The following is a 7,957-nucleotide window of genomic DNA, read 5'->3' on the forward strand; positions in this document are numbered from 1 at the left end:
GCTTCAGACACTAGGGGTGGCATCCTTTTGGGTTGGGATTGTTCGCTCTTGGTGATCAACAACATCACTCGGGATACTAACTTCCTCTCGGGCTTGGTGCGTAACAAAGATGGCTTCGAATGGTGGTTGCGGTTGTGTACGGACCCCAAGGTGACGAGTTAAAAACACAGTTCCTCGTGGATCTTCAGCTTAGAAGGGACGTGTCTCCGGGCCCCTCGATGGTGCTTGGAGGCTTCAAGATGATCATCAGAGCCGAGGAGAAAAGCCATTCAAATTTTAATAGGAGCATGATGAGGAAGTTCAAATCGTTTGTGGATAACAATGAACTTAAAGATATATATATATATATATATATATATATATATATATATATATATATGCATGGTAGGAGATTCACATGGTCTAACGAGAGAGAACAAGTCGTTATGACCAAGATTGATCGGGTGCTTGTCTCTGTCGATTGGGAGCTTAGTTTCCCAGATGTGCTGCTCCAAGCCCTCTCCACAAACACCTCGGATCACGTGTTGCTCCATATTTCCACTTCGGCCCCTTTGTGCCCGAAGCGAAGGTTTCTTTTTGAGTTGTTCTGGACCCGACTGGATGGATTTGAACATGTTGTTAAAGATGCGTGGGTGTGTGAAGATGTTATCGTCGACCCTTTCAAGAGGCTTGACATGTTACTTAGGAATACCGCATCCGCCCTTCAAGCCTGGGGTCAAAGGAAGATTGGGAACATCAAACTTCACCTGGCTGTGGCAAACTACGTCATTCTTAGGTTGGACAGTGCTATGGAGGCCCGGGTGCTAAATTGGAAGGAGAGATGGTTGAGGAGAACCCTCAAGCACTCGGTCTTGGGGCTTGCCTCCTGCCAATGCACCATTGAAAGACAGCGTTCTCGTCTGAGATGGATCCGAGAGGGTGATGCCAATACTAAACTCTTCCAAGCAGTGGCAAACGGCAGGAGGTCCAAGAATTGCATCCGTCATATTAGACATAATGGAGAATTGATATCCCAGCAAGAAAGGAAGGAGGAGATCTTCACCGAAGCATATGAGCAACTGTTGGGTCACGCCGTTGCTAGGGAAGTAGATGTGGATATGGATTTCCTTGACATGGCTGTGCACAATCTCTCGGATCTTGATGCGATCTTCACGGAGGAAGAGGTGTGGAAAACTATCACGGAACTGCATTTGGATCGGGCGCCAGGGCCGGATGGGTATAGCGCTGCTTTCTATCAAAAAGCTTGGCCCACGATCAAGAACGAAGTTATGGCAGTGCTCCTAAAGCTTTATGTGGGAGATGGGCGTGGTTTTGGGAAGCTTAACCACGCGCACATTGTGTTGATTCCGAAGAAGCCGGGCGCTGAGGAAGTGGGAGACTACCGCCCCATCAGCCTCCCACATAGTGTGGCCAAGATTTTCACGAAGTTGCTAGCGAATAGAGCCCGGAGAAGAATGAAAGAGATAATCACGGCGAATCAATCCACCTTCATCTGTGGTAGACACTTGCATGATAACTTCCTTCTAGTTAGGAAAGTGACCAGGAAGATTCACGCACGTAAGGAGGCTAGTGTGTTCCTAAAGCTTGATATCTCAAGGTCCTTCGACTCGCTATACTGGGCATTCTTGTTCGAGGTGATGAGGAGCAAAGGCTTTGGCCACAAGTGGTGCACATGGATCCCGATTCTACTCAGGACGGCGAGTACAAGCGTGATTGTCAATGGAGTTCCTGGAAGAAGTTTCACCCATGCTAAGGGCCTTAGGCAGGGGGACCGGTATCGCCTTTGCTCTTTGTGATTGCCATGGACGTGCTGTCGAGAATCATGATCAAGGCCGGGAGTTTTGGAGTCTTCAGTAGCTTCACTGGCATCGCTACTCACCAATCAGTGTCGATCTACGCAGATGGTGTGGCTTTGTTCGTTAAACCCTAGGTGCTGGACCTCACATTCGTCAGATCCATGTTACACACATTCAGTGCCGCCTCTGGCTTGCGGGTTAACTATCAGAAGTCACTAGCAATCATGATACACGGAAGCAACACTGACCGGGACCGGGTCGAGTCTATATTGCATTGCCGGTTGGGCAGTTTCCCATGCAAGTACCTTGGCTCCAATTGGCTATTAGACAGCTCTCGAGGGCGGAGTGGCAGCCCATGATCGATCAAGCCAAAAAGTTTGCCCCGACCTGGCAAAGAGGGTTGCTGCACCGCCCGGGGCGTCTCGTGCTGGTTAAGTCAGTGATCGCAGCCAAGCCAATCCATCATTTCATGGTCACGGAGGTTCCATCTTGGGTCTTCGGAGAGTTAGATCAGTGGATGTACTCCTTCTTTTGGGCCGACAAAGAGAAAGCGAATGGGGGTCAGTGCTTGGTGGCTTGGAACTCGGTTTGTAAGCCTACGTGGCTTGGAGGTTTGGGCGTACGCAACATGCAACTATAAGGCTTGGCTTTGAGAGTGAGGTGGGAGTGGTTGAGAAGGACGGATCCTGAGAGGCCGTGGCAAGGGCTACCCATGGTTGTGGACAAAGAGGCTCAAGCGGTCTTTGATAGTATGGTGCACATTGAGGTTGGGGTGGGCAATAGAGTCATGTTCTGGAGAGATAGATGGACTCATGGTTTTGTGGTTAAAGACATTGCACCCTACATTCATGCTTTGGTGGACACAAGAACGATCAACCGCCGCATGGTTGAGGAAGGCTTAGAGAATGCGAGATGGTTGCTTGACATATCCGGTGAAGTTAACTTTGGTGGACACATGCAACTTCTACACCTCAACCTTGCGATCAGCATGATTAATCGTGACCCTTCCAGTGAAGACTCATTCTCCTAGCCGGCAGATCCTTATGACAATTACACTGCCAAGTCCACGTATCATAGGCTCTGTTTGGGTGCGGAGAGCGTCCCTTACGCCTCATGCATATGGAAGAGTTGGGTCCTCCTCAAGTGCAAAATTTTTGTGTGGCTGGTAGTTCAACACCGGATTTGGACGTCTGATAGAAGAACGAGGCACGGTCTTCAGGGCGCCTCTTCTGCCTGCTACACGTGCCTTCAAGAAGAGGATAACGTGGAACACATTCTTGCTCAGTGCGTTTACGCTAGAGAAGTGTGGCACTACATTTTCGACGCGCTGAGCCTCCAGGGTAGCATCTTAGAGCCGGAGGATTGTTTGCTGGACTGGTGGCTAGCAAGGAGAGCTCAATATAAGAAGGGCTCCAAGCGTGGTTTCGACACGGTGATCATTGCGACCACTTGGGCTTTATGGAAGCAATGCAACGCTAGAGTGTTCCACAGGACCCAGGAACAGATGACGGCGCCAGATTTGGCACTTGCCATCATTGCGGAGCTCAAAGAGTGGTGGTTGGCGGGCTTGGAAGGAGGAGGCTATGGCACGTTTTGTGAGAGTGTAGGCATAGGTTAATTGTAGGGTGTGGTAGGGTGTGCGTCCCCGACGGAAGCCCGCTTCCATCTAAACTCTCTTGTACATGTTTCTTTTCTCTTCTCTTCTATAAAAGTAAGGTACGCCTTTGGCGTACTCTCGAAAAAAAGGCCAATAGTGCTGAGACAGGCCAGACTAACTATGAAGCTACATGCAAGCACTCCCGTGATTTTGGTTCTTCATCTGGTTCTGGCTCTCAGAAGCGCCGGGTGTGGGTTCCAAACACAGCTCTGCCACCCAGGTTCACCCCGAGGCCATCCTATGAGGCCCGTCGCCCAAACCAGCAGTATGCACCACCCAAGGCTTATGGTGGACCAACCGCCAATGCTGCTCCGCGCACTAACACCATGACATGCTTCAAGTGCGGAGAGCCAGGCCACTATATGCGAGAGTGTCCTCAGAACAACAACCCCAACCAGTCCGGAAAGTCCGTTGGCTGTGGTAAGCCAGCGGGAAAGGTGTACTATGCCAAGCTAGCCACCACTGCACGTGGCCATGTCAACTATGTCTAAACTGAGGAGGCTCATGATGATCCCAATGTCGTCCTCAGTACACTCCTTCTTAACTGCCATCTGACATTTGTTCTTTTTGATACTGGAGCATCTCATTCATTCATTTCTGAGAGCTATGCTCGATTGCACAACACGACATTCTGTGACATGTCCACAACCATGGAAATTCAAACTCCTGGCTCTAGATGGCAAACTTCTAGAGTAAGCCATGGGAATGAAATTCTCATCAATAGACTTGTCTTCCTTGCATCTTTAATAGCGCTCAAGTCCTCAAACATAAATATCATCTTAGGTATGGACTGGATTGTTGGCGAACGCAGTAATTTCAAAAAAATTCCTACGCACATGCAAGATCTATCATGGTGAGGGGAAGAGTGTTGTCCATGTACCCTCGTAGACCGTAAGCGGAAGCGTTATGACAACGCGGTTGATGTAGTCGAACGTCTTCATGATCCGACTGATCTTAACACTGAAGGTACGGCACCTCCGTGATCTGCACACGTTTAGCTCGATGACATCTGACAAACTCTAGATTTAGCCGAGTGTCGAGGGAGAGTTTCGTTAGCACGACAGCGTGATGACGGTGATGATGAAGCTACCGGAACAGGGCTTCGCCTAAGCACAACTATGATATGACCGAGGTGGATTGTGGTGGAGGGGGGCACCGCACACTGCTAAGACAAATGTCAACTTGTGTGTCTATGGGGTGCCCCCATCCCCCGTATATAAAGGAGTGGAGCAGGGGGGAGGGCCGGTGAGGGAGTCCTGGACTAAGGGGTCATCGGGCATCCGGCCTGTTATCCATGGGCCGGACTGATGGGCTGTGAAGACATGAAGGCCGAAAACTGTACCCGTCTCTGGATTGGACTCTACTTGGTGTGGAAGGCAAGCCTGGCGACCGAAGATGAAGATTCCTTCTTATGTAGCCAACTCTATGTAAACCCTAGAACCCCCTCGGTGTCTATATAAACTGGAGGGGTTAGTCCGGAAAGGATATTCATTACCATAGTCATACATGCTAGGCTTCTAGGGTTGAGCCATTATGATCTCGTGGTAGATCAACTCTTGTAACACTCATATTCATCAAGATCAATCAAGCAGGACGTAGGGTATTACCTCCATAGAGAGGGCCCGAACCTGGGTAAACATCGTGTCCCCCATCTCCTGTTACCATCGATCCTAGATGCATAGTTCGGGACCCCCTACCCGAGGTCCACCGGTTTTGACACCGACATTGGTTCTTTCATCGAGACTTCCACTATGCCGTCAAACGAAAGGTTTGATGGCCCCTTCAATCGTCCATAGTAACGCTGTCCAAGGAGAAACCTTCCTCCCCAGACAGATTTTCATGTTCGGCAGCTTCGTACTGCGGGCCAACTCGCTTCGCCATCTGGAGTAGATCGATAGCTACGCCCCTGGCCACCGGGTCAGATTTGGAAGCTTGAACTACGTTGCGGATATCCTTGGAGACTTGATCTTCAATGGATTTGAAACCGCAGCGATCGGTCCTGAAAGTGCATTATATCGACTAAAGGGGGGGTGAATAGGCGATTTTTATGAAATTCTTCACTAAGGAATTTGCCGGTGAGGAAATTCCTTAGCGAAGAACTACTAGCAGCGGAATAAGTACTCAAAGGTAAACATAACAGAATACAAGCATAGTCATCATGATGAAATGAAGACAGGCACAGAGTACAGGAAGCGTAATCACAGGATAACACAGGATGAAGACAAACAGACTGAAGAAATTGAACTGAGGAAATTGAGAAAGTCTTCAGTCAAAGTCTTCAAACACAGATATGAACAAACATACAACACAGTTATGAGGAAATGAAAGAGTTGAGGAAATAGAACCAGTAAGCTCGGTGAAGACAATGATTTGGTAGACCAGTTCCAACTGCTGTCTCAGTTGTACGTCTGGTTGGAGCGGCTGAGTATTTAAACTCGAGGACAGACAGTCCCGGACACCCAGTGAAGGACACTTAGTCCAAGACACCCAGTCCTCACCGTATTCTCCTTGAACTAAGGTCACACAGACCTCGTCCAATCACTCGTGGTAAGTCTTCAAGCGACTTCCAAACCTTCACAACTTTGGTCACCCGGCGATCCACAATTCCTCTTGGATGCTCTAGACCATGACGCCTAACCGTCTGGAAGAAGCACAGTCTTCAAAGGTAACAAGCGTCGGATCCACTCAGGATCAATCTCTTCAGTGATGCTCAATCACTTGGGGTTTGTAGGTGTTTGGGTTTTGGGTTTTTGGTTTTTCCTCACTGGATGATTTTCGCTCAAAGTCCTCGGAGGATGGGTTGCTCTCAAATGACAAGTGTCGGTTTCTCTCGAAGCAGCCTCAACCTGCTAGTGGTTGTAGGGGGCGGCTATTTATAGCCTAGGGAGCAGCCCGACATGATAAGACATAAATGCCCTTCAATGATATGACCGTTAGGTGGATAGATATTTTGGAACAGCTGGCGCATAGCATAGCAACGGTCGGAATTTTGAGTACCAAAATCCTCAGGGCTATCATGTTCCTCACTGTGTAGGCAATCCGCATTGGCGAATCCCTAACTCCTCAGTTAGGACAAATTCCTCAGAGACCAGAAGAACTTCGTCTCTGTCACTGAAGAAATTGACTGAACTGTATGAGATTTTCAATGGCTTCACTCGAAGGGATTGGTAGGTGTAGGATTTTGAGTTGAGCATCACATGGAAATTTTTCCTTAGTATTTCCTCGACCCCCTTTAACAGTACGGTGTTTCCTATGACTCAAGAAAGAGAAAAATAAAACTATGAAAACGAAAGTCTTCAGGCTTCATATTTCTCGCATGAATATCAAGTCTTCACGGACACACCAATTTCTTCACTTTCAAAGTCTTCATGTAAGTCTTCAGAAATACCAAAATCTTTAGTCGAAGATATTCATTTTTAGGGGTCGACCTTTCCTATAAATATCAAACTCCTCATAGACTTATAGACCTGTGTACACTCACACACGCATTAGTCCCTTAACCTATAAGTCTTCAATACACCAAAATCACTAAGGGGCACTAGATGCACTTACAATCTCCCCCTTTTTGTGATTGATGACAATATAGGTTAAGTTTTCAACGGGGATAAACATGTGAAGTGTAAATAGTGATATTGAGGAATTTGATTGCAAGATATAGAAGAACTCCTCCTGAAGATGTGCATAGTGAGGAATTTGCTTTTGAAGCAATGCACACTTGAAGAGTTGAATCATGGAGATCTCCCCCTATATCTTGTAATTCATACACGCATTTAACATATAATATGAAGAATTTGAAATGCATGATGAAATATGGTGCCTGATGAAATTCAGCATGCATGCAATAATATCAATGAGGAATAAGCATGCAGAATAGTGCATCAAGAGTGTTAGAGCACAGTGCATCAAAAGTATCAAAGCACCATCGGGTTTAAGATTACAACTTGATCCAATAAAGTTTCAGAAGAACGAGAGTTGTAACTTAGCAAAAAAACATTGTATATGGGCGATAAAATAGACCCGCTTGAAGACTAACTCAAATTTCTCCCCCTTTTTCATCAAATGACCAAAAGGATCGAAACTGAGGACTAACGCCCCTGAAGATAATCAAGTTGATGAAGGAGCGCCAGCATTGTTGGGGTCGTTGGTTGATGTAGGGCCCGCCGCAGTGTCGTCTAAATCTTCATGTTCATCAGTGTCGCGCGATGAAGAATATGAGCTGGCCACCAGAGAAGGAACCTTGACCTTCTTGAATTTCTTTAGTGGAGGTGCAGACCAGTCAAAATCTTCATTAAGACCCTTATTCTTCAGATCTTCTTCACCATACAGATGTGACAGGATTGCCCAGGTGCGACCGAAGACTTGATGGAGGTAGTAGTTGTTTTTCTTCACTGCATTGTGTGTGGCAGTCATGTTATGAAGAAGTGAACCAAACTGACGCTTAACCCATTTGTGATTTCGATCCACCTTCTGGTGAAGACTAAGCAAAAGTTCACGGTCTGTCATC

Source organism: Triticum urartu, chromosome 3A, assembly GCF_056163025.1.
Source record: "Triticum urartu cultivar PI428250 chromosome 3A, HENAU_Tu73, whole genome shotgun sequence".
In the NCBI taxonomy this organism is placed as follows: domain Eukaryota; kingdom Viridiplantae; phylum Streptophyta; class Magnoliopsida; order Poales; family Poaceae; genus Triticum; species Triticum urartu.